We start from the raw sequence: 23,493 nt of genomic DNA on the forward strand, positions 1-23,493 counted from the left end.
AGCGTTTCTTAACTGAAAGGATCTAGAGATCCGACTTGTTGAAGGAACGGTTGTTGACAAAGTAGAGCAACATCTTATTGAGAACAGAACTAAAAACTAGCGACGAATCCTATCTAGATGGCTCGGTGAACATTTGGTGAAAGTTGGTGTGGGAAAGAAAATCGCTAATCCACCCATTACAAACAAGAATTTCAAAAAGCGCCGATACAAGACGTTTTTTTCTCTTGAATGGGCTCGACCTCTTAATAATACCACTATGAAGAAAAAGAAAAGGACTATCCTCTCTTTGATACGGCCATGTTATTTGGTAAAAATTGGGACTACAATAATAACAAAAAAGTTAATAAAAATTATTTTGTCATTTCATAACATTTTCAAGTGTTCTCATTTAAAGTTATTATTATATTTCTTTGTGCAGCCAATTAATTCAATTTAACGTTTTTTTTATAATTTGAATTATACGGTTTTGTTTTGAAACAACAAGATTTGGTTTCTTTTGTTCTATATTAACGTTTCCTTCCGATTAATGTTTACATACCTATTATTATTCAAATTATTCAAAAGAAATTGTAAAATTAAAATTAAAAAAAGGGAAATCGTGAAAAATTAGTTCAATGAAAATAAATATTTTTAGTTTTTTTTTGGATTTTTGAAGGTTTGAACATGTTGTCATATGCCAGCAGTTAGGGGGCGGCAAAACCGGTAATTATATGCCAGTGGGGAGGGGGAAGACATGTAATTATATACCAGCGGGGGGGCAAAACAGGTAATCATATGCAAGCGGGTGGGCAAAACATGTAATTATATGCAAGTGGGGGCACACCATGTAATTATATTCCAGCGGGGGAGGGGGGGCAAAACAGGCTATTATATGCTGGGTGGCAAAAATTGATGCTACGCCACTAGTATAAGCATAAACTCGCAACAGCACTCGGAAACGAGAACCACAAAATACTATGGGACATGAACATACAGACGAACACACCCATTATAGAAAGAAGACCAGTTGTAATAATTTAAAGGAAAGAAAAATCCTGTCACATCGTAAATTTTGCAGTCCCATCCGACCACTGGGTGAGTATGAAAGAAAAGGAGAAACGGAGCAAATACACAGAACAAGTCAGAGAGTTAAAAGGGATTTGGATGATGAAGAAAATGAAAATAATACCTATAATATTAGGAGCACTAAGAACAATTCCGAAAACCTTTAAAAAAGAATAAGAGAAATTGGAATCAGAGGAATGGCTGCAAAGATACAATGACTAACGATAATGAAAACGGCTTAAATATTAAGGAAAAGCCTTGAATGCGGATAATATAATAATAATAATAATAATAATAATAATAATAATAATAATAATAATAATAATAATAATGTAATAAGTCCCCAGACGTACCCATCCACCGTACTGTATACCGATACTCTATGGCTGGCTGGGATAGCTTCCGTACATTCATATCTGATTTACCTCTGCACTCCATGTTTAAAAAGGAAGTGTCCTCTATAGTATCAGATCTGACCGAATGGTTAATTGTAGGCATAGACCAATTCATACCATCTAAAAAATTCCAACAAAAACCTAACAGCCAGCCATGGTTCTCCCCAGTATGTGCTGCTGCTATCACGCACAGAAATCACTTATTCCATAGCTACCAACGTAATAGATGCACTGAGACTAAAGCTGCTTTCAGAAACGCCAGCAACCACTGTAAAAGAGTAATAAAAATGCAAGAGAGCTATATGCCCAGTCTGTTAAATCTAAGGTAGCTGATCAGCGGCTTGGTTCCCACCAGTTTTGGCAAATAACAAATAGGATCATGAACAGAAGTGTGCGTTCTATCCCAATCATTATCAATGGACCAGAAGTCATCTCGTCAGCATCAGACAAGGCCAAACTATTTGCAAAGAACTTTGCAGCAAATTCTACCCCATGAGACGAAGGCCATCAACTCTCCACATTTCCTTCTATAACACAGAATACGCTAGGTAACATACAAATATCCGTGCATGAGGTCGCCAACCTAATCAAGAACCTGGATTCCAGTAAAGCAACTGGCCCTGATGGAATCCCAATTATAGTGTTTAAAAAGCTTCAAACAGAACTTGCTCCCATACTTACGAAACTCTTTCAGAGCTGCCTTAAGGAGAAGTGCTTTCCGACTCCCTGGAAGTCCTCATCAGTTTGCCCTGTATTTAAGAATTCATGTGAAAAGTCATCTCACTCTCAGTACAGACCAATAAGTCTCTTGTGGGTTATGAGTAAATTGCTGGAATCCATATTAAATAGAGAAATAGTCAACCACCTCAGCAGAAGCAATCTTCTTAGTGACACACACACGCTCTGCAAGATCTACCGCAGATGTGCTGACGGTTATATCTCACAGGATTATTGAATTTCTTGACAAAGGCTTCCTTTCTAGGGCAATTGCTCTTGACATATCAAAGGCCTTCGACAAGGTATGGCATAAGGGTCTACTTCACAAGATTTCCAGCTACGGTATAACTGGAAATGTTTTCTCAATCATTAAATCATTTCTCTCCGTTAGGCTCATAAGAGTAGTGGTTCATGGACAAAAATCAGATGTCTGCAGTATTAATGCTAGACTGCCTCACAGGTCAATCCTGGACCAAACTCTCTTCCTGATCTACATCAATGGCTTCCCTAAACACATACTTAAATCATTCGTTGACATCTATGCTGATGACTCGACCATCTACGGCAACACATCAAAGGCTGTAAATAACAAAGTTCTCTCTGATTCTCTCTCCTCTGATCTTGAGCGCGTGGTTCTGTGGGGGAAGACGTGGCTGGTTACCTTTAATGCATCCAAAACCAAAATCCTATCTTAACATCATCAACGTTCTGATCTCCATCTGGCATCAATTTGGGATTGATGGCTCTCGTCTGGGAGATGCCCCGTGTTTTGACGAGCTTCTGGGTTTGACCTTTACTCCTGATCTGAAATGGAACACGTATACCAAGTCTGCTGCCAAGGTCGCTGGAAAGATGGTGGGATCCTTCTACCGCTCCAGAAGATATCTCACTGCTGATGCAATTCTCTATCTATATAAAAGCCAAGTACGTCCAAGGATGGAATACTGTTGCCATATCTGGGCAGGAGTTGCTAAAAATAGCCTATCCTGCCTTGATAGTGTACAAAATAGACTTCGTGAGTTAGTGGGGATGCCCTTTTCTCTACCCTGCAACCTCTCTCCCACAGAAGAGACGTTGCGAGCCTGTCTTTGTTTTATGGTTATTTCCATGGCAGGTGCTCGTCTGAACTCCAATCTCTGGTCCCCCCTCGCCAATCTTTCACGAAAAACACCCGTCTATCTTAATATACTGTGAAAAAGTTCCCCCACTCTATATCTGTGCCTAAATCAAAACGCAGATTCCATGAACAAAGCTTCTTTCTTAGAACTGCACGCCTGTGGAACTGAATTTTGTCTGCCTGCCTCCAACCTGACTACAACTTGGATGTCTTCAAGTCCAACGTTAACAAATTCCTAATGAACCGCGCCCTTAAGTAAACACTTCGTCAAATCTCCACTCTAACGTAATGTACTTGCAATAACCATTATCCCTGAGTGGCTTCCGGGCCTTGATAAGTGGTGACCACTCTGTAAAATAAAGAAGAAGAATACAAGTATACAGTATAATGATGAAGCGCTACCGGGAATGAAGAACACTGAGATCCTGGATATGACCTTAAACTATATCCGATGGTGAGGCCCCAGCTCGCGGGCTTTGGAGAGTGTGGAGCAACCCTTTAATTGCCATTGCTCCCAGGCCCACTCTGACCCGGAGTGGTAGTACCGGTTAGTGTCCCAAATATAGGTTAAATTGACACCGACTTGAAAAACAAACCAGCAAATATTTTCTATTAAATAATTGTTCTTCAACATCACTGGAGCCGGCATTAAATACCCTGGTAAGGGTTGATATGAAGTAAAACAAAACAACCAAAACAACCAACGAAGAACACTGAAGTTGCATATATGCAAGTTCTACAATCCCATCATGCAACGCTCTATTATCTCATCACCGGCCTTCCCAAATGTTTGATACCAAAGAGCCGAGAATGTCGAAAGACTGCTACTGGACAAGCGTGATAAGAACTGGGATCTTGGGGAGGCTTATTGCCACTCAAATTCCAGTATAGACTAATTGCCGTTGCCACTCAAATTCCAGTATAGACTAATTGCCGTTGCTAGCGAGAAATCAATGGTGAGAGGTTGTTGCGAGGACGCAAATTTATTTGGAAAAGTTATCGAAGTAGGGGGAAAGACCTGGACGTCTGGGGAGGCTTGTTGTCACTCAGCTTCCTGAGAACACCACATGTTTCCAATAAGATTTTTGATGACGTGTGAAAGCTCCATGTGAGCCAATAATAATAATAACAACAATACTACTACTACTACTACTACAACTAATAATAATAATAATATGAATGCCAAATTATTAATGTGGTTTGCCCAAACGACATCAACTTAACAGGCAAGAAGAATGATAACCTACGGAACTATCAGAAGCTGAGTGTCGACATTGTTAGATTTTGTAAATAAGAAGACCTGCCAATAATTATAAGTGCGATTAGTTTAATTCCTTACTGTCCTACGAAAAAACAGGACTTCCTAGGAATCAGATAAAATATCACCTAACTCCAGAAGTCAGTTCTGCTTTGCCCAGCAAACATCCTACGCCAGGTATTTTCGATCTTTTTTACTCTTTGACTATCCTAAATAACTAACGGGAGGACGGTGTAAAATATCACAACACTGTGAAGTAAATATGGTAAATAATAATAAATAAATAAATAAATAAATAAATAATTCTTTGTGATAAAATATGTGTTTAGATTTGGACAATGAAAAGAATAGTAAAACACATTGGTAACGGTGGTTGCCTGACGAGTGCTTGTTCTAAAAGTTTTGCATACAGAGTATTACATGAAGTTCTGCTTTGCACTTTCCGTGGAAATAACGGTAAATCAGGAGAAACTTGCAACATCTCTTTTCAGAGTAAGAGTTGCAGGGAGGAAACATGTAAGGAACCACCAGGATTAGAAGCCGGTTTTGAACTGTGCCTAGGCATAATAGGACCTTCCGGGTAGCACATCCTCGAATATGGCAACAGTACTTTATTTTAAGACGTATTTTGCTTTTGTACATGTAGAGGACTGCGTCGAGACTGAGAAGCTTTCTGTAGCTATAAAATGACGTTACCATTTTTTATGTTGACCTTGACAACAGATATTATATAAGCATTCTATTTTAGCTCAGGGGTGAACATCAGTCCTAAAAGCTTGTCAACTGTAAGCATGTGTGAATCAAAGCGTTCGTATCGTAAATATAGAATGTTTTATTGCTTTTAAAATGGACTTTGATTCTTCTTCTTTTTCTTCTTCTTATTGTTGTTGTTGTCGTTATTATTCTTAAGTCTCACTATAAGTTTTGACACAAGCCGTCATGAATAAATCTAAATTGGTTATAAAACCCGTACTGTTACCTTGAGTCTAGATGATAATTAGTGCCGCCAGACTTCCAGTACTCACCCTCTTATTTAATAAGTATGGGCAATTAGTTTGCATCATTGCAACAACTGTTTACACTTTATTTATCGTTTATAGTAACTATTGGTAATCAATAGATATTTGGCGGCACAACCCTCACCGAGGTCATAGTCCTTCTCGCACCTATCCAATCGAGAGTTAGTGAGTGCTTTCTCTCCTTGGCATTTACATCCTCATTGACTCTTCTCAGTTATTTATTGCCTTTTTATGCCGATACTACATTTTTTACTATATGTCCTGCTTGTGCTTGTAGCTAATACGTATTAGTCTCCGTATTCAAGGGTTTCCATAATATTTCATTCGTTTTCATTATTGTAGTGTTTTCTCGCACACCCATCTCTCTATGATTTCCATGAAGATTTTCGATATTGTCCTTGTTGTTTCTACTATTATTGATGTTATATTGACTTGCACTATCTTTGTACGCCTTTGACATCTCTTGAAAGTCCTGTGTTTTTCTCTGAATTTCTGTCCCGTGATATTTATCTGTGATCTACATTAAACAGTGAAACCTATGTTTCGGCAGGACATGTCCTCTTTGTTATTTATTATAACATTCGGTTTTCTTACTTAGATGGGTTTATCTGCTTGCCTCATAGAATTCTGTTCTTTTGTTTTTAAGTCCTGCAGCGATTTGTGTGATTGTTAAAGCTGCAGTTGTTTGCATAATTCAAGTGTAATGTCTTCCCTACTTGATCGTCTCCATTTTTCATATTCTTTGTAGGCTAGTTTGCTGCCTTGGCTTATTGTGTGTTTTTTTTAATTTTGTGTCAAGTCTGCATTTATTCTTTTCTCGTGTAATCTTTGTTTTGATGTTATTGGTTCAAATTGCCTTATATTTTGTTTCTGTTAGTTGGGATTAGATTGTTTTGTTAATGTTTTATTTTTGTAGCCATATCCATATCCATATCCATATCCAAGTGGTTTCGTTAATCTAATCTATTCACGTCCATATGAAAGTTCCTGTAGCTGTTTCTCCTCACCTTTTTACTCCTTTTATAATTTGCCTCTAATTTTTCTGCCTTCGTTTGTTTTGGTATATCTTGCTGTGGTAATTATTCTTTTAGTGTTCTGCATAATGTGGCTTTCTCATTCATTTTTTGTGTCATTTATACCGTTAGTTATATAAATCAGAAGTTTCCTCCGTCTTTCCATTTTACATTGAGTCGGTGAGCATTTTCATTTAAGTTTCATGGTCATTTGATCAAGATGCCTAAGTTCTGATTTGATCAACCTATAAACGGTTGACTTATCTTACAAGTGACACGGCCACTGTTTTTATCTCATAGATACGGTTATTTTATATATAGTTTACTTTCGCAATGTTTTATTGCTCTTCTGACTTATTACTTCCCAATTGTCTTGTTTAATTCTTGTTGCTTTAAAGGTGTGAGCTTGAAGGTCTCCCACCTGTAATGTTCGTCTAGTACTTTCAATGTACTTGATGAACGATTACTACGTAGTACAATTTTCAACACTAGTAAATCGACCTGAAGGATTCTATTACGATAATAACACTTATAAAATATTAATTAAAACAGATGCAGAGAAATATGGAGTTACTTATTCTCTAGGGGCATGATGGTGGATGAAATACTGTGTAAATCCTTGCATAAAACAAAGACTTGACAGAAATCCTTGAGAGTGGACAACATGAAAAAAAGTGATAAATGGTGAATCAATGGAGAAAAGAGTAAAAATGCGTAAAATTATATATACACCCACATGTATGTATATATACACACAATACACACACACAGACATATATATATATATATATATATATATATATATATATATATATATATATATATATTTACGAAAGTGCCTTCAATAAGTTTCCAAGCATTTTCATACATACATTTAAAATTGCTGTAGACCTTTGAAAATTTAGTATATTATTGCTGTTCATCTCAATAGACGACTGACTATTTTTAGGATTTTTGGATAATATTAATAGCTACAGTAGGAATTGGATTATACCGTACAAAAGCCCGATTATCAATACTGGTGAACTTCATTATTATTATTTGGACATAAACACACCTTCAAGAACAATATTCAGTTATTGATGAATAGAAAACGATAAATAATGCAAATTATCAATCCTCACCTGCAATATACGGAACATTATTATTATTATTATTATTATTATTATTATTATTATTATTATTATTATTATTGCTGTTGTTTTTGTTTTTGCTACTGTTGTTGCTGTAGTGTATCTAGAACTAACATGTACGCAACAGAAGAATGGACGCCCACAAAGTCTACTTATCTGAACGGTTTCATTGTACTTCATTTGATCCATTTCTTGCTACATCTGCATTTGTATCTTCCCCCTTTTTCATCTATTTTTTCTCCGTCTCTCTGTACATATATTATTCAAAGTTAATAATCTAAAAAAATCAAAACCAATAAAATTTATCGAGGCTTATGTAAGTGATCAATACTAAAGAACAAAGTGTGCATTTATTTATATTCAATTAAACACTATTTAATGTCAGTACACAATCAATGTAATTTCTCGGGCTATATACCTCTATATATAATAAAACAGAGAAGATTATTCTGGTTTCTAAAAATACATGGCAGCAAAAGAAACACTGGAGCCATACATTATTCTAAAGTTGCAATGCTACCTGCCAATATGATGATCTTTCCCGATGATGATTATCAATAGATTTACTCTAATATAGTGAATTGGTTAAATAATTCTAATAAACACTCAACTTTACAGGTGTAAGCGAGATACATCCTCGCTCATTGTTATTTTTCTCCTACCCTACTTTACAAAATATTTCATAGCGTCGAGTGCTTACACGCGTCTATGGTTATTTTGTTTGTTTCGTTTTATTATATTTTCGACGGTTTCAATATTAGTTACTAAAAGGGTCCTTATAAGGTTGCTCCGATAATAACTATTTTTTCAGATAGTAACAGCACATACACATACTAAATTTAGACAACAAAGTCCATTGAAGAAAGTTGAATTTCACTGGTCATATTTTGCGGCGTCTTACTGAAATATTGCAACGAAAATTAAAACGAACATCAGACTTCTATTTTAAATAACACACATATATTTTTACGACTTTTCCGTCATAAACTTTCGATCAAAACTTTAAAGCCATTTGGAAATCTTTTTAAAAAGCTTCTATTAAATGATTGGTTTTAAACTTCTCTCACATAAGCATTCGAATATTACAACCGAAAGGTTATATAAGCTATATTCCAAACATTTAATTCAGAAATTTACATTTTTATAAAATGACGCATTTTTCAGTTAATACAAATTAAAAACCATGGATATAAACTCTACGAAATTGTACGAAAAGTGTATGAGCATATTCAACAACCGAATTTCATAATAAGTTATTTCTCTACTAGTTTTAGTGGCTTCAAAATACCTTGAGACATGTTAGAAATTAGTATTTTATTAAGGTGGGAGGGATGTTGCTCCTTCTTCTGGAAATGGTTTCACGAATTTCTTTTTTGTTGAATACTGTTTGTCATATCCTTGTCATACATCCCCAAACATTTTAAATTAGGATAAATCTGTTGAGCATGCAGGTTGTCCCAAGAGATGGACCACATTTTCTTGCAGATAGGTTAAGGTCCTTCATGGATCGTGCATCCTGTTGAAATAACCATTCATCCCTACACAAAAGATGGCCCTTCGTGATCGAAGATGCTTTTTGTAGCATGCTAACATAATCAGCCGCCTTCCGATGACAATGCACCACCTGGATCTGCATCGGCCCTTTGTAAGAAAAGTCACCTAATACTCTTAGGAACCCTACATCACTATGAAGTGTGGAGAATATTCCAACAGTCATGCATTTGTTATGTCGATATCGTTAGAAGCCATCAAGAACATCTAGATTGAATTTTTTTCTCATCAGAAAACAGAACTTTCTCCCACTTCTCAATGTCTCATGTCTTATATTCATGGCCAGGCATTAAGCGGTCCGTCCTGTGACGTGAAAAAAGGTGGGGATCTTGTTATTTTTTTTATTTGCCGTGCCTTTTTGTCGTAAGTGTCGTCTGATGGTTACTTGACTGCAATCAGCATCTTTGACTGCGTTAATAGGACTGAATGAAACCCCCTATGTATTTCACAACAACCCGGCGTATTTTTATATACACTATGCAGGAGAAATTTGGGGGACCACCGGTGGAGTTTGCTTTAGAATATTGCAAATTACAGTTTTACTGCGATTTATCATAGCTGCGATCGCGCTCTGACAAACCTTTATTATGGGCATCTAGAATTCTAGAGTTTGCTTGCTTTATGCAGGGTTACACCTTAACGCAGTGATTGCTAATCTATATCTTTAAAAAAAATTATACCCTTTGTTTGATCAAGTGTAAAATGCCTCACTTTTAAAAATGTACATTTATGAACCAAATGTTTGGAATTAGAAAAACGTTTTTTCCATAACCTTTAGGGTTGTAGTATAAATAACCTTAAGTAAAAGTGCTTAAAAATCTATATTTAGAAAAGTTTTTGTTAAAGATTTCAAGTGGTCTAAAATATTGGATAAGGAGCGTAAAGTCATGAAAATGTACAATGTAACTTTTCTCTAGTTTTCGGAATTCGTTTAATTTAAATCAGTTTATATTTTTTTATGTGTAGCAAAAAAGGGTTATATATATATATATATATATATATATATATATATATATATATATACGCTTATATATATAAATATGTATACATATGTATACATACACACACGCACACACATATATATATGTATATATATATATATATATATATATATATTGGTAGTTAAAGGTTTCACATCAATTTCAATTATCATTATGACACAATTTTGTTTCGATTTTTAGCGCATTATATTTTTTACTATTAATGAGTCTCGAGGAGATTTCGGCGCGAACGTGAGGATTGGAAAGTTATTACAAGCCATTAAATTGTTGAATCTAAAATTATTTTCGTCTGAAATAAAAATTATTTATCTAATATATTTATATACTTCTTTATTAGTTATATTACAAAAACATGGAAATCACATGACTCAACCTTAATCTCTTTAATTATCGACAACTTTGTTGTAGATTTTATTTTTCCGATTTTCAGAACTATTCAATTCGCAAACAGTAAAACCTCTTATGAAATTCCTAAGATAACAAAGCATTTGCATTATATTTTATAATTCTATGTGTTCTAAAAGAGCACAGAACAGCCAAAAATAGCATTTTTCATTGATTTTAACTTTCTGTGTGAATTCTAAATAAATATAAAATTAAAATTAAGGCACATTTCAGGTTTTCAACCTACTACAATATCTCAGTTTGTTGTAGCAGTTAGTTATTATATTTTTGTACTTCAATGTTGTATGAGTGCAATATGTATGATAGCCTATGTTAGGACAATATACATTTGATTTTATTTAAGATCGTGTAGGTTTTGTCACAAAGAACGGCATAAAAAGCGTCCGAAGCTAATGTATAATAGGTTATATTTTAACATTTTTTTACTCTTCTCATTGGAAGACATGATTAGAACCTTGAAAGCAACACCTCTATTCCTATGGAATTGAGGAAAAGTTATGACAACTTTTATTAGCTTCCTAGAAATGGCACATAAGAAATGATATTTTTGGACCGGGATAAAAATTAAAATAACATGTGACAACATTAAAAGACTATTTAACAATAAAAAAATAAAGAAGAGAACAAATAAAAATAAAAATGGAATGGTGTGAGAACATAGAAACTGAATTAGATAGAGATGTTTTCATATAAGTTGAATCTTTATAGAAAAAAATTGATTAGGCAAACATGAATTCTCATGATCAAGAAAATAACTGAAGGTTTTAGGGATATTCTTTCTACTTTCGCACATATCAAGTCTGGGATAGTTTTCATTGCGAAAACAAGAGAAATTGTAAGTAATCATTTGATGATTTTCATGGCAACGAGAAAAGAGCATTTCCCCCGATTTGAAAATAAGTGGTAATAATTTAGAAATTCATGTAACAAACAGTTAACTATAGACAACATGTATTACTGATTTTCAGTTTTTTTCGAAAATATGTGTAAACAAATCGCGCACACAGTTGGATCGTAAACTGTATTGATATTTTGTGTGCCATATATTTATCAACACATTTTTTAGGATACCATTTCTAATAAAGAAGTATTGCTATCGTGCGTATCTCTGCATAGAAATGTTCACCCCCCCCATTACTAGGCATAATCTACAAAGTATGTAATGCCTGATAACGAGGAAAAATAAATAAAAAAAGACATTATATGCCAGGCGATATAAAGACAGAAAAAGTTGTATATACATACATATTGGAATAAAAAATACCCATTTATCCCGAAAAAACACTAAAGCACAATAATTAATTTTTGATTCCTTCTCTATATTGCATTTCACTATTTTCTGAAAAGAATTTACCTTTTGCAAGAAGCCAGTAGTTTCAATATTTATCAATAAAACACACACGTGTCAGCATAAACAGTTTTAAAACAAAGTATAAAAAGGGAATCCCTCTATACATAACTCTATCTCAGTATCATATTGCGCCTCTTCTCTTTCTAATATATATTTCTTAGTTTCTTATGCATTCATCTAGATATATGACAGGAGCCGTGATAATAAATTTTCGTGTGTGCGTGCGTGTGTATATAGAAAAAGGAACCGAGAAAAAAGAAAATTCGAATATAACGTTTCATATGAAACACAATAATATATTTTGTTTAACTTTTCTTCAGTTGAAGTTCTCAAAAATCACGGGGATCACTGCCTACGGCTAACACCTGAACTCTATATGATATACGTAGATATTCGAATGTTCCATTAAAGTTCTTTCTTATTTCTCAAACACTGAGTTAGTACAACAATTTAGAACATAAATTTCCTCCTACCAATCAACCATTTTCATATGTTCTAGTATATCTTTCGAGTTGTTCTCTTGGACTTTCTTAATATTTATAGTTCATAATATGTGTTTCATATTAACCGTTATATTCTATATTTCATCTTCTCTTTCTTTTTCTATATACACAATCACACATAAAATTATATTATTTATTTTATATATTTGCGTATATTCATTCACACATTTGTATATGCATATATGTGTATATGGACAATTATACATTAAAGTATAACACTATAACTCATGGTATGTAAACCTTTCTACTCATTTAACCTCCCTTCCCAATTTTAAATTAAAAAAAAGATTATCAGTTCCACATAATTATCCTTCTGTCTGGGTCACAAAGACCTATCTTTACCAATATTTATATGTTCTTTGTTTTCGATCTAACCCTTCTCTTTTATCTCCCTCATTTTACCCCACTATGTCTACTTTTCTTTTTTCGGCTTCATGTTATCCTTTTCTCTTCCTTTTTTTCTTTTTTCGTTTTTTTTCTTTTTCCGTTCTTTTATTCACTGCTCATATATTAATTTCAATTCTAATCTTTATTGCTACACCTTGAGTATTTTTCACATCTTCGATTTGCTAAAATGGCTTTGAAAATTCCTATTTCCATATTTCCTTCTCTGTCATATTTAATAAAAAACACTTTTTAAAACTTGAATCTTACGTCTCCGTGATCTCATCAAATTTCTGAAAGAATCTATTTACCCTGGAAATCTGTAATTATGTTTCCCGATCTTATGGATTATTAGTGGACTTATTTGGATTTACCATTTTGTCATTGATTTTATATTTTTTAAATGGATTTTTACCGTATCTTATATTCTACTTTTTTCATCATTCCTGCTTTAATAATCATTATGAAACGCTATTAACGTTCACTTACTGTAATTTTTTAATGCAAATATGCTGTGATTCCTACTTGTAGTTTATTTTAATGTAAAAGTGTTTTTTTACTTTGCAAAGCTCTTTCCTCTGATGAGAATAATTGCATTTTTTTCGCAACTCTACGGAATAAGGTTTTTCAAGTTTATTTGTACTTCTTGTAGGATAATTAAACATTCTGTATACCGTCTTTAGAAATTTTTTATTTTTTTTTGAAAGTTTGAATTAATTTTTCATCATAATATGTCATATATATATGTATATATATATATATATATATATACATATATGTATATATATATATATGTATATATATTTTTTACTTGAATTTTACTTGTGCGAATGGAAATTTAATTAACTTTCTTGGATTTACATTTTTGGATTTTATCGTAATTGATAATTTACCTTTCACCAGACTGTCCATTCCCGTATATATATATATATATATATATATATATATATATATATATATATATATATATATATATATATATATATATATATTTATATATATATATATATATATATTCACGTTAAATCACCTTTTACTTCACCATATTCCCTCTCCTTCACATTTTGCTATCAAGTAAGATCTTTGACTTACTTGCAATTTCATCAAATACTTTTGTATGCAAAATCAGATCCCGCATTTTGCTACTTCCCACCAGCTGTTGAGAAGGAAAATATTTCTTCGAAACTCCGCGGATTAAGGACTATCCACTTATTAAGTGTTTCCTTTTCAAATTAAATATGTTTTGAACTCCTTTTCAAAGTGTTTGTTTTAACATGTGTTATTAACTATTTGCTCTTATATATATATATATATGTGTGTGCGTGTATATATATATATATTTATATATATATATATATATATATATATATATATATATTAGTTGATTAACTTTTTAAATATAAAAATCCAAATGTAAAGATACATATTTCGTCGGTAAACATATGAATAACTATAGAAATATGGAAGTCTGTATATACTTGTATTTATAAAATAGAATCGATTATATATATATATATATATATATATATATATATATATATATACGTATGTGTGTGCATATTTAATGATATACAGTTATATATATATATTGTGCATATATATAATATGTGTCTGTGTGTTCTTTTTTCTTATTGATAGATTAACGACTATGTCACCTGGTAGCATTCTTACGTAATTACATTGCTGTAATTATTCTGTAATCAGTTTATTTGTGTTGTATTTACGTCATCCGTCAACTAGGATATGGGTAATTGAAATGATTTTTTCTGCTTATCTATGAACTGCATCGATTATAAAATAGTAGCGGACGTAATAAGCTGATGACGCCTAACCTATTTCACAGGCAATGACACGTGCATGGTTTTGATTATATAAATTTGCTTTTGGAAAAATTAACACCATTCATTCTAATAGTACAGATATTGCATATTATATAAAATATTGATTTTTAAATTTCAAAAGATTGCATAAGATAATCCATCGGTACCGTCAGTTTAAAATCTGATAATAGGGAAGCGTTCTACGTCCCAATATAAATCTCTCTCCTGTCGATCCATCTTATATGTCTATAACCATAAATTGAAAACTACACATATATGTGTAGGATTCCACTTCCGATTATAGGCAGATAATATCAGATTTAAACCTTACTCTACCGATGACTTGTATTAACTAAACTTCTAAAGTAATATATATATATATATATATATATATATATATATATATATATATATATATATATATATATATGTATAAGGAATGAAAAAATGTACCAGCGGTTGTTGACGTTATGTTTAAAGAAAAAATAGAAAAAACCGAATGAAATTATTAAAAAATCAACGTTTCGTCCTTGTCTCAGAGGACATCTTCAGGATAATTGAAATAAAAATGTGATAAAAGAAAAAGTCATAGATCGTGCGAAAAAAGACAGTTTTTTTACATCCAACCCATGTCGGGAAAGGACGAATATGTGTGCGTTTTTTTCGCACGATCTATGAATTTTTCTTTTATCACATTTTTATTTCAATTATCCTGAAGATGTCCTCTGAGACAAGGACGAAACGTTGATTTTTTAATAATTTCATTCGGGTTTTTTTCTATTTTTTCTTTAAACATATATATATATATATATATATATATATATATATATATATATATATATATATATTACGCTATTATATTGGAAACTCTTCCTTATAATAGAGCGATCCTCTGGAATTTCACTTTTCATAAAATAAAACTGAGTATTTTATATATATATTTTATATTATGTATATATATATATGTGTGTGTGTGTGTCTAGTTAGATATGTATTATTTAATATATAAACGTATGCTATGCAGAGGTTTATTTTTCAAGTATAGATTATTATTCTACGTAAAACATAAATATCCAATGTATCAACACACTCTTCATTGATGCGATAACTGCAATGTTATGAAACTGTTGTACAGTTATGAAAATAGACTTCCCACACTTACAATTTGCTCACTGTTTTCTACATTCTCATGTTTTGACAGAAACTATAAAAGCTAGCACTAAAGTTTAGAAAACGTATATATGGTTTTAGTATATTGATCAATAACTGTATAAAACATCTTCATCGAAATTACAACATCGTAAAGTTGGCTTTAAGGTATCTGGCAGATGAAATTATTGCTTGATTAGGTTATTATGTAATAAATTAGAAGATGTAGAATCATAAAATTTAATGTACATGTGGGGTTATATAGATGATATGTTGTCTCGTCTTACCAATCTGCGTAGTCAACACCCATGTTGTTTAAAAATTAAAAAATTCTCACGAATTTACTTTTTGCGCGAGTTCATAGAATGTGTAAATAAATAGGGTTTTTATTACTTGAAGAAATGCTAGTTAATATAACATCTTAAATTCTTACAGTATGTAAAACTTTTCTAGCTTATTTAAAAATCTTTACGTCTGATAAATTCGCTGTAGTTTTAAATTTGAAAATTTAAGATGCATACACAACCACTATTTTAGTTTTTTTTCTTTTTAATTAAATAATTTTTAATAAAATTCTAAGGGTTGAAATACTCATGATCAGCGAAAATGTTTCCAAGACTTTATGAAAAAAACATATGTTCTCATAACACCTTTCATATATATATGAGTATGGTTAATATGTGAACAAACAGATAACATCTTGATATCGACGAAACTATGTAAACTAATAGGCCAGCCGACATTGCCTGGTCGTAAAATGCGCTTAAATGTGATATTTTGATTACTGCAAAGTTGGTCGTTATTGCTATACTTGCATGCCTCGTTACCCGGCGTTGCCCAGTGGAAACCTCCTCCTTAGAAAACAACGTAAACTACGGTTGTTGTTGGTGGTTACTGCTGTCCCTTGACAACTGCGGACACTGAAATAATCCGGCATTCCCTGCCGAGATGTGGGCTGATCACAAGTACTTTTGTAATGTAAGAAAACAATTAAGGAAATGGGTAAATCAATATGCATAAATGAAAGAACAAAAAATGGTCCATTAAAATAATAATGGAAAGTATAAACAAGGGTTTCGGAGTGTTTTGAGTGATCGAACTCAGTGGTTGCAGTTCTAGCCGTTTTCGTTTGGTGTTGAATTTCCCCTCGTCTTTTTAACTCTTCTATCAAGAGTAGTAAATTAAATTCCAATTTTATATGTTTGTTAACGATTAAAACAAAACAATTACGTCTTTGACTATTGTCATAATAGACACTATCAAAATCCCGTATACTAAGAATGGTATTTGGAGTAGACCGCCCTATTTTTGTGTGTGTGTGTGAGGGGGGATAATTCCCCCAAATTTTACTGCGACAGTCGTTGCGATCATAGCCATTCGGAAATATAAAAAAAGGAAAAAGAAAAGCAAATGGGGGTGTGGCAGTGTTGGTAGGAACGAAATAGATGTATTTACCACGCTTGCGTACAAACCTGGCAGGCAGTGAATCACGGTGATAACACTCTCTGTAAGTTCTTGTCCATGAACAAAGTGAATAAAAATTTCGTAATCAGCATTGTGGACACCCTTTGAATGGCGTTATTCTAAAGGAAACTGTGGAGTTGGACGTAATGCACAAATTGACGCAATTTCGAGAATCAGTTCGTAAAAGAAATGAAAACTAAATACTCCACCGAATTCGGTTCTCTAATTAATGTAATTTACGTTCAAGTGTAGTTAATAGTGTGATAAAGGTGGTTAGACCCTACCATTCAAACACGCTGGTAGGTCTGTGTATTGAGATACGTAAGCATAAATTGGGAAATATCTAAACATTGGCAAAGAAATCTAATAAAAAACAAGAAAAATAAATGGATACAAAAAGATTACGCATTACAGAATTTTGATATGTTTATATTATAAGTGCGGTGCAAACAAATAAACATCCGATATAAACTTCCTAAAAATCGTAATCTGCCAAGAGATGCGATCAAAAACAAAACAAATGAATGGATAGTACAATTTTACGTATTGTTTTAATCTTTTGTTATGCGTGTGTTGCAAAAAGGTAAACATAAAATCTAGTTTACTATAAAATCGATTTACCGTTTTAACAGGTGGATATTTAACAACAGAAAGCATGTAAACATGGAAGGTGTGTATTATATTTACGAACGCACAGTGGAGCGAACATGGGAATGGAAGTGTAAATTTCCTGATAATGTGAATTTCTGTATGTTTTTCTACGTAAAAATTTTATTCTGAACAGTAAATATTATTTTTCGTTATTGCAATAGTTATACGAACATATGTTTTTTTTGTCTCACGTCCATCGCTGGGTCAAATAATGTTTCGAAGCAACGCCATTTTTAAATCTCATAAGAACTGTTCGGTTACAGTTCGAAGAATCGAATTCTGTAATATGAGAATATGCAAGCACAGCAAATTATAGTTACCAGAATTTCTAGAAGGAGAAATTATAATTTTGAAGCGAGGAATAATGGTGTGTCTACGAGTATATGAGCTATTAAGAGAGGTGCCATGAAAATATAATTATAACGTATATATATCTTCCCGCTGTTGACTAGGGGCGGTATGAGAACTGGAGATATATAGTTAAAAATACAAACTTCTTCGTCTAATTGGGTTGGCGACTGTGATCATGTTTCTCATAGGATGTAGTGTATGATTTGCTCATAAGGAATACATGGGTCTAAAACTACGTTCTAAAGATACAAACGTCGTTAATAATAGTTTAGACATACTACATTTGTATGTTGCATCTGTTGTTGCTAACTCACGGTTATTTAATCCAGAGGAGAATTTCTGCAACCAAAATATTACATACAGTATTATATTGGGCCCAATGTATAGTAATAATTAAAAAAAGGTTTTAAAAAATGACACGTGCACCACAGATTATCGAAACCAACGCGTATAGCTTGTGATTTACTTTTTCCTGGGTTATGAAGACATGCTTGGTGCAAGACAAAAAATCAAACGATGAACCAATAGCTATGTACGTTATGCATGTCGGCATTACGTTACATTAATGCTGTAATTCGACCGTTATTTATTTTCTTTTTGCTTTTTACATTTGAACCTAGTTTTCCGCGTTAAAAACACATATAAATTTCTCATGGATCCCAAATACCCGATTTATACACTCTCATATTTGTAGACCAAAAACTGACAGAGGAGTTAAATTTTTTTTAAATATATATAAATCTATATAATTATGAAAGTCAATTGACTTTGTAACGGGTGTTGTAATCCACATCCGGTTTACAACTTTGGATTGCGCATGCGTACATAAACATACACCCATAACAGCGTAAACATGTTATATAGCGCCAGGACCCCTAGGTTGGGAACGGTCGTAATTAGTAAGTTCCCCGATGCAACAAAACCAAGTAGCCGTCTCTTATTGATCGTCTATGTTGTTTAGTTTTCTGGTTGTTATGGTAACGGCCAAGACGGTAGAGTTATTTCCCCCTTGACTGTGCATTTTTCTCTCTCGGGGTTCTTCAGCTGTCATTCGCTTGTCATAATAACTACTCCGACTGAAAGAAAATTAAAATGCACACAAAGATCAGACGTAACTCAGCATACCAAATACAGACGTCGACACGCTGGCTTTTTATATAAAAATATATTTTGTTCTGAAATTATTTTTCTCGATCTTCTACATCGAGATTTTTAATAGTTCAAAATTTAACAGTGGGGCTTACTGTCGTTTCAGTGATGGAGAGGGGGTGGAAAAGTTATGCTCTCGACAACGCACGTCTCCTATCGGCGTCTCTAACTTCTCTACCTCGTCTCCTTCTGTTTCTCCTCTCTTCTCTTTCTCTCTTCTTGGACTCCAAAAATCACCTCTTATATTAGCATGTGTTTTTTTGCTTGGTTTTTTCCACTCCACGCTACCTGTCGATCACTCTGCTCGATAATGGTGCACGCGTCTGCTGGTCACGTTTTCACAATCTTTCGCCGCATCTTGACCTAGAGACATCGTGACCGATGTCTCTTCAGCTGACCGACTATTGACATAATTTATACACGTGAATCCATTTCTCATGCTAACTTCATATACATTCCAATCTTACAAGTTATGTCACGTTCCCTTGTTTTGTAAACAAAAAATTCGTCGTCCGATTTCTCTGTTTACGACGTAACTATTTTTTTGTTTCGACTGGTGAACAATCGATTATTCGATGCCCATCTTTCCAATCTTTTATTATCTTTTTTTACAGGTGTTTTTCTTTTCATTTATGTATCGGACGGTCCTAGCAATCCATTATATAACAAACAAAACAACACAAATCGCTACTTTCAGATAATTTGACCTGCGCTCTGAAATATTAACGTTATTATTTAGAAATTATTATTTTCTTCTACACTACCAACATAAATAAATAACACCGAAATTATGTTTTTTTCAAGATTGCGTTACAAATAAATGATCAACGCGACAATAACACGTGTTTTTTCGCGTTTAAATTAAAAGATATATCAAACTTTTAATTTAGCTTTAAGTATTGTGAGATCTGTTCTGTGCATATTTACCTATAAGTATGGCAACACACTTATAATTCAATGGCTGTAAGTTGTTGTTTTTTCAAAAATAAACAATTATAAACAGAACCACTAACAGAAATCTATCTTTATTCTTTTTCATTTTATATACTGTCATAGAAATGTTCTGTTATGTCAAAAAACTATTTTCTTTATGTCACAAGTTCACGCTCATACATCAATTCCATAGCTAATATAACATAATGACTCAAAGGGACACGGGTAGTCTAGTATATATATATATATATATATATATATATATATATATATATACGCATACAAAATATATATAGAATAATGTTTGTGTTACAGTAATCTTTTTGCACAAATTTTAAGCAATCTAGATTATGTAGAATATATGCAGGAATATAAGTGCATGTAATAGTTAACTAAAGATGATAATCCCATGAAAAATCAGAAAAACCTAATAGGGAAACTAATGTTTGAAATAATATGCTAATTAGCTTGATCGTTTGCAGATGAATGCAATTCCACCATCCATATAGAACAAAGTTGTAATTTCTTCTATAACATAAATTTCACATCTCTGTTTAAATGTATGTATGTATGTGTGTGTATGTTTGTATATATGTATGTATGTGTTGTATAATAAGGGGACAAGCTGTGAAGAAATCGGAGAGGCAAGCCAAGAACGTGATATGGGGGTCACGTTTCAACCATGACAACATGGAATGTTGCACGAGCGTCATCTGAGCTAGTGACACACATTTTGGAACGCGGTGATGTTTCAAGGCCAAACAAACAAAAGGAAATTGGCCTACAATCGGAAATAATAACATCAACAAATATTTTATGACCAGATCGGAATGCAGCTGACATTCGTAGCTGGGCTAGAGAAAGTGACTGATATCAATATAAACAAAGATGTTTTGGTTTTTAAAAAAGAGTAGCGGCCGGCGCGAAGAGAATCAGTCTGTCATCTGTCAACACCCCCGCCCTGCCACCTATCTCTAACAACACCTCTCTCCTCGCTAGTGGAGTCAATAACAACCGACACAAAAGTGTTAAGAAAGATTGTTGAAAATAAACTCGAATTCTTTTGTAAACAGTCGAGTATTTTAGTTGTCATTGAAAATATACACTCGTCGGTAAACTTGTCCGGCGACCATTTTGTCCACGCAGTTATATAGACTGAGTGCACACAACACAACAGACAGCGATTTGGTACCGTGACTCAGCTATTCCATCAAGGAATAGGAAGATCGAACCTGGAACAAAGCAAACAAAAATCCATGGAAGAAATAACACAACAAAAAGAACGAAGGAACAAACAGAGCTGCTTCGAAAGACGAACAAAAACAAACAGAAAAATGAAGACAAGAAACCAAAGGAAGGACCAGAAGTTCAGCAAACAGTAAGTACACTCGATTTTTTCCTTTGTGTGTTCTGCTTAAAAAAACTATATATAAATATACATACGTATTGTTGTATGCATGAAAGTTCGTTAAAAATATATTTTCGCTTGTTAGCGAGTATTGCACACGATTAAAATACGTAAAATATTGTTTGTTTTAAAAATATATGATGGAGCAGCAAGTTCTTTCAAGTTTCATGCAGGGGTTCGCAGCGGAGATGAAAAAGGCAATTAGTTCGGTGTCAAACACTATAAGGGGAGAATCCCTTTTAAAGAACATAAAACCTTTAGAAAGTAGAGATCAGGGTGGTTATAAGGCTTGGCGGGATGACTTAGAGAGGTATTTTAAGGTTGTTGGAGCTACAGACGAAGAAAAATGTCAAACAGCTCTTCTAACCACAAAGGGCCTAGTCGGCCGCTACTCTTTTTTAAAAACCAAAACATCTTTGTTTATATTGATATCGGTCACGTTTCTCTAGCCCAACTACGAATGTCAGCTGCATTTCGATCTGGTCATAAAATATTTGTTGATGTTATTATTTCCGATTGTAGGCCAATTCCCTTTTGTTTGTTTGGCCTTGAAACATCACCGCGTTCCAAAATGTGTGTCACTAGCTCAGATGACGCTCGTGCAACATTCCATGTTGTCATGGTTGAAACGTGACCCTCATATCACGTTCTTGGCTTGCCTCTCCGATTTCTTCACAGCCTGTCCCCTTATTATACAACATATGTACGTATGTATGTAGTTCTGCGTAGAACTTTCGACAGAGGCGAGGGATTTTCACGATATCGGCATCGTTTATAAGCTCGACCCTTCGGACAACAAATACGAAAAATTGGATAAAACTTTAATTCCTTCACTCTTAGCTGAGCACTTTTCTACAAGGAGGGGTCGTCTTTCACCGATATGTTCGAAAGTCGTCCACTCTTTTCGATGTACTAGCCTTAAGCTAACCCATCGCCACTTCCGGTTTGGCGATAGAGGCAAAGACGTCACATTTTTTCACGTTCTTTTCCTCTGGTCGCTTTACGGGTTCGAGCCTACCTATCTACTACCACTTTTTTTCTGATCAACCAACATCTTCAAACACCCGGGCTACCTATGGCCCCAGGCTAGTTTTAAATAAATACAAAAACATTTTTTAATATGAATATCAATACACACGCAAAAAATCATAAGATTATAGCTATGTTTATGACTTTTCTAATAATGTTTTGTGTGTTAACGAACGCAGAAAAAGGAAATAGAAAATAAAACCATTAGTAAAAGTACGAAGATTTTAATGTTCGTTTTTGAGATTTGTTTTCTCTCACAGAAACACAATACTAGGAAAGAACATCTTTTTAAAATATATTTTTTGCATATAAAATCCGTATGCGAGTACAACACTTGCGTTTAGGTTATCACATATATTAGTAGACTGAAGGGTTTCGTTTTGTTTTATTGGTTTGCTATTGGATAATTATGAACACTGACTTTTTTATCTTCACAACTTTATCGTGAGGAGCCGAGCGTCGAGGTTGTGTGAGCAATCGTCCACAAAGTGGTTAAAATCGGAAATTGACTGACTTTGAACTTTAGATAATAGAGATTGTTTACTTTGAATTACAAACCCGGTAAATTCCTGGAGTGATCTTAGTTACCTTCTTCAATGAATCCATAAAAATATGTATCGTTTAAGATACGAACTCATAGAACCGTGT

The sequence above is a fragment of the Euprymna scolopes genome, chromosome 32, assembly GCF_053919585.1.
Source record: "Euprymna scolopes isolate OS-2025 chromosome 32, ASM5391958v1, whole genome shotgun sequence".
Lineage (NCBI taxonomy): Eukaryota > Metazoa > Mollusca > Cephalopoda > Sepiida > Sepiolidae > Euprymna > Euprymna scolopes.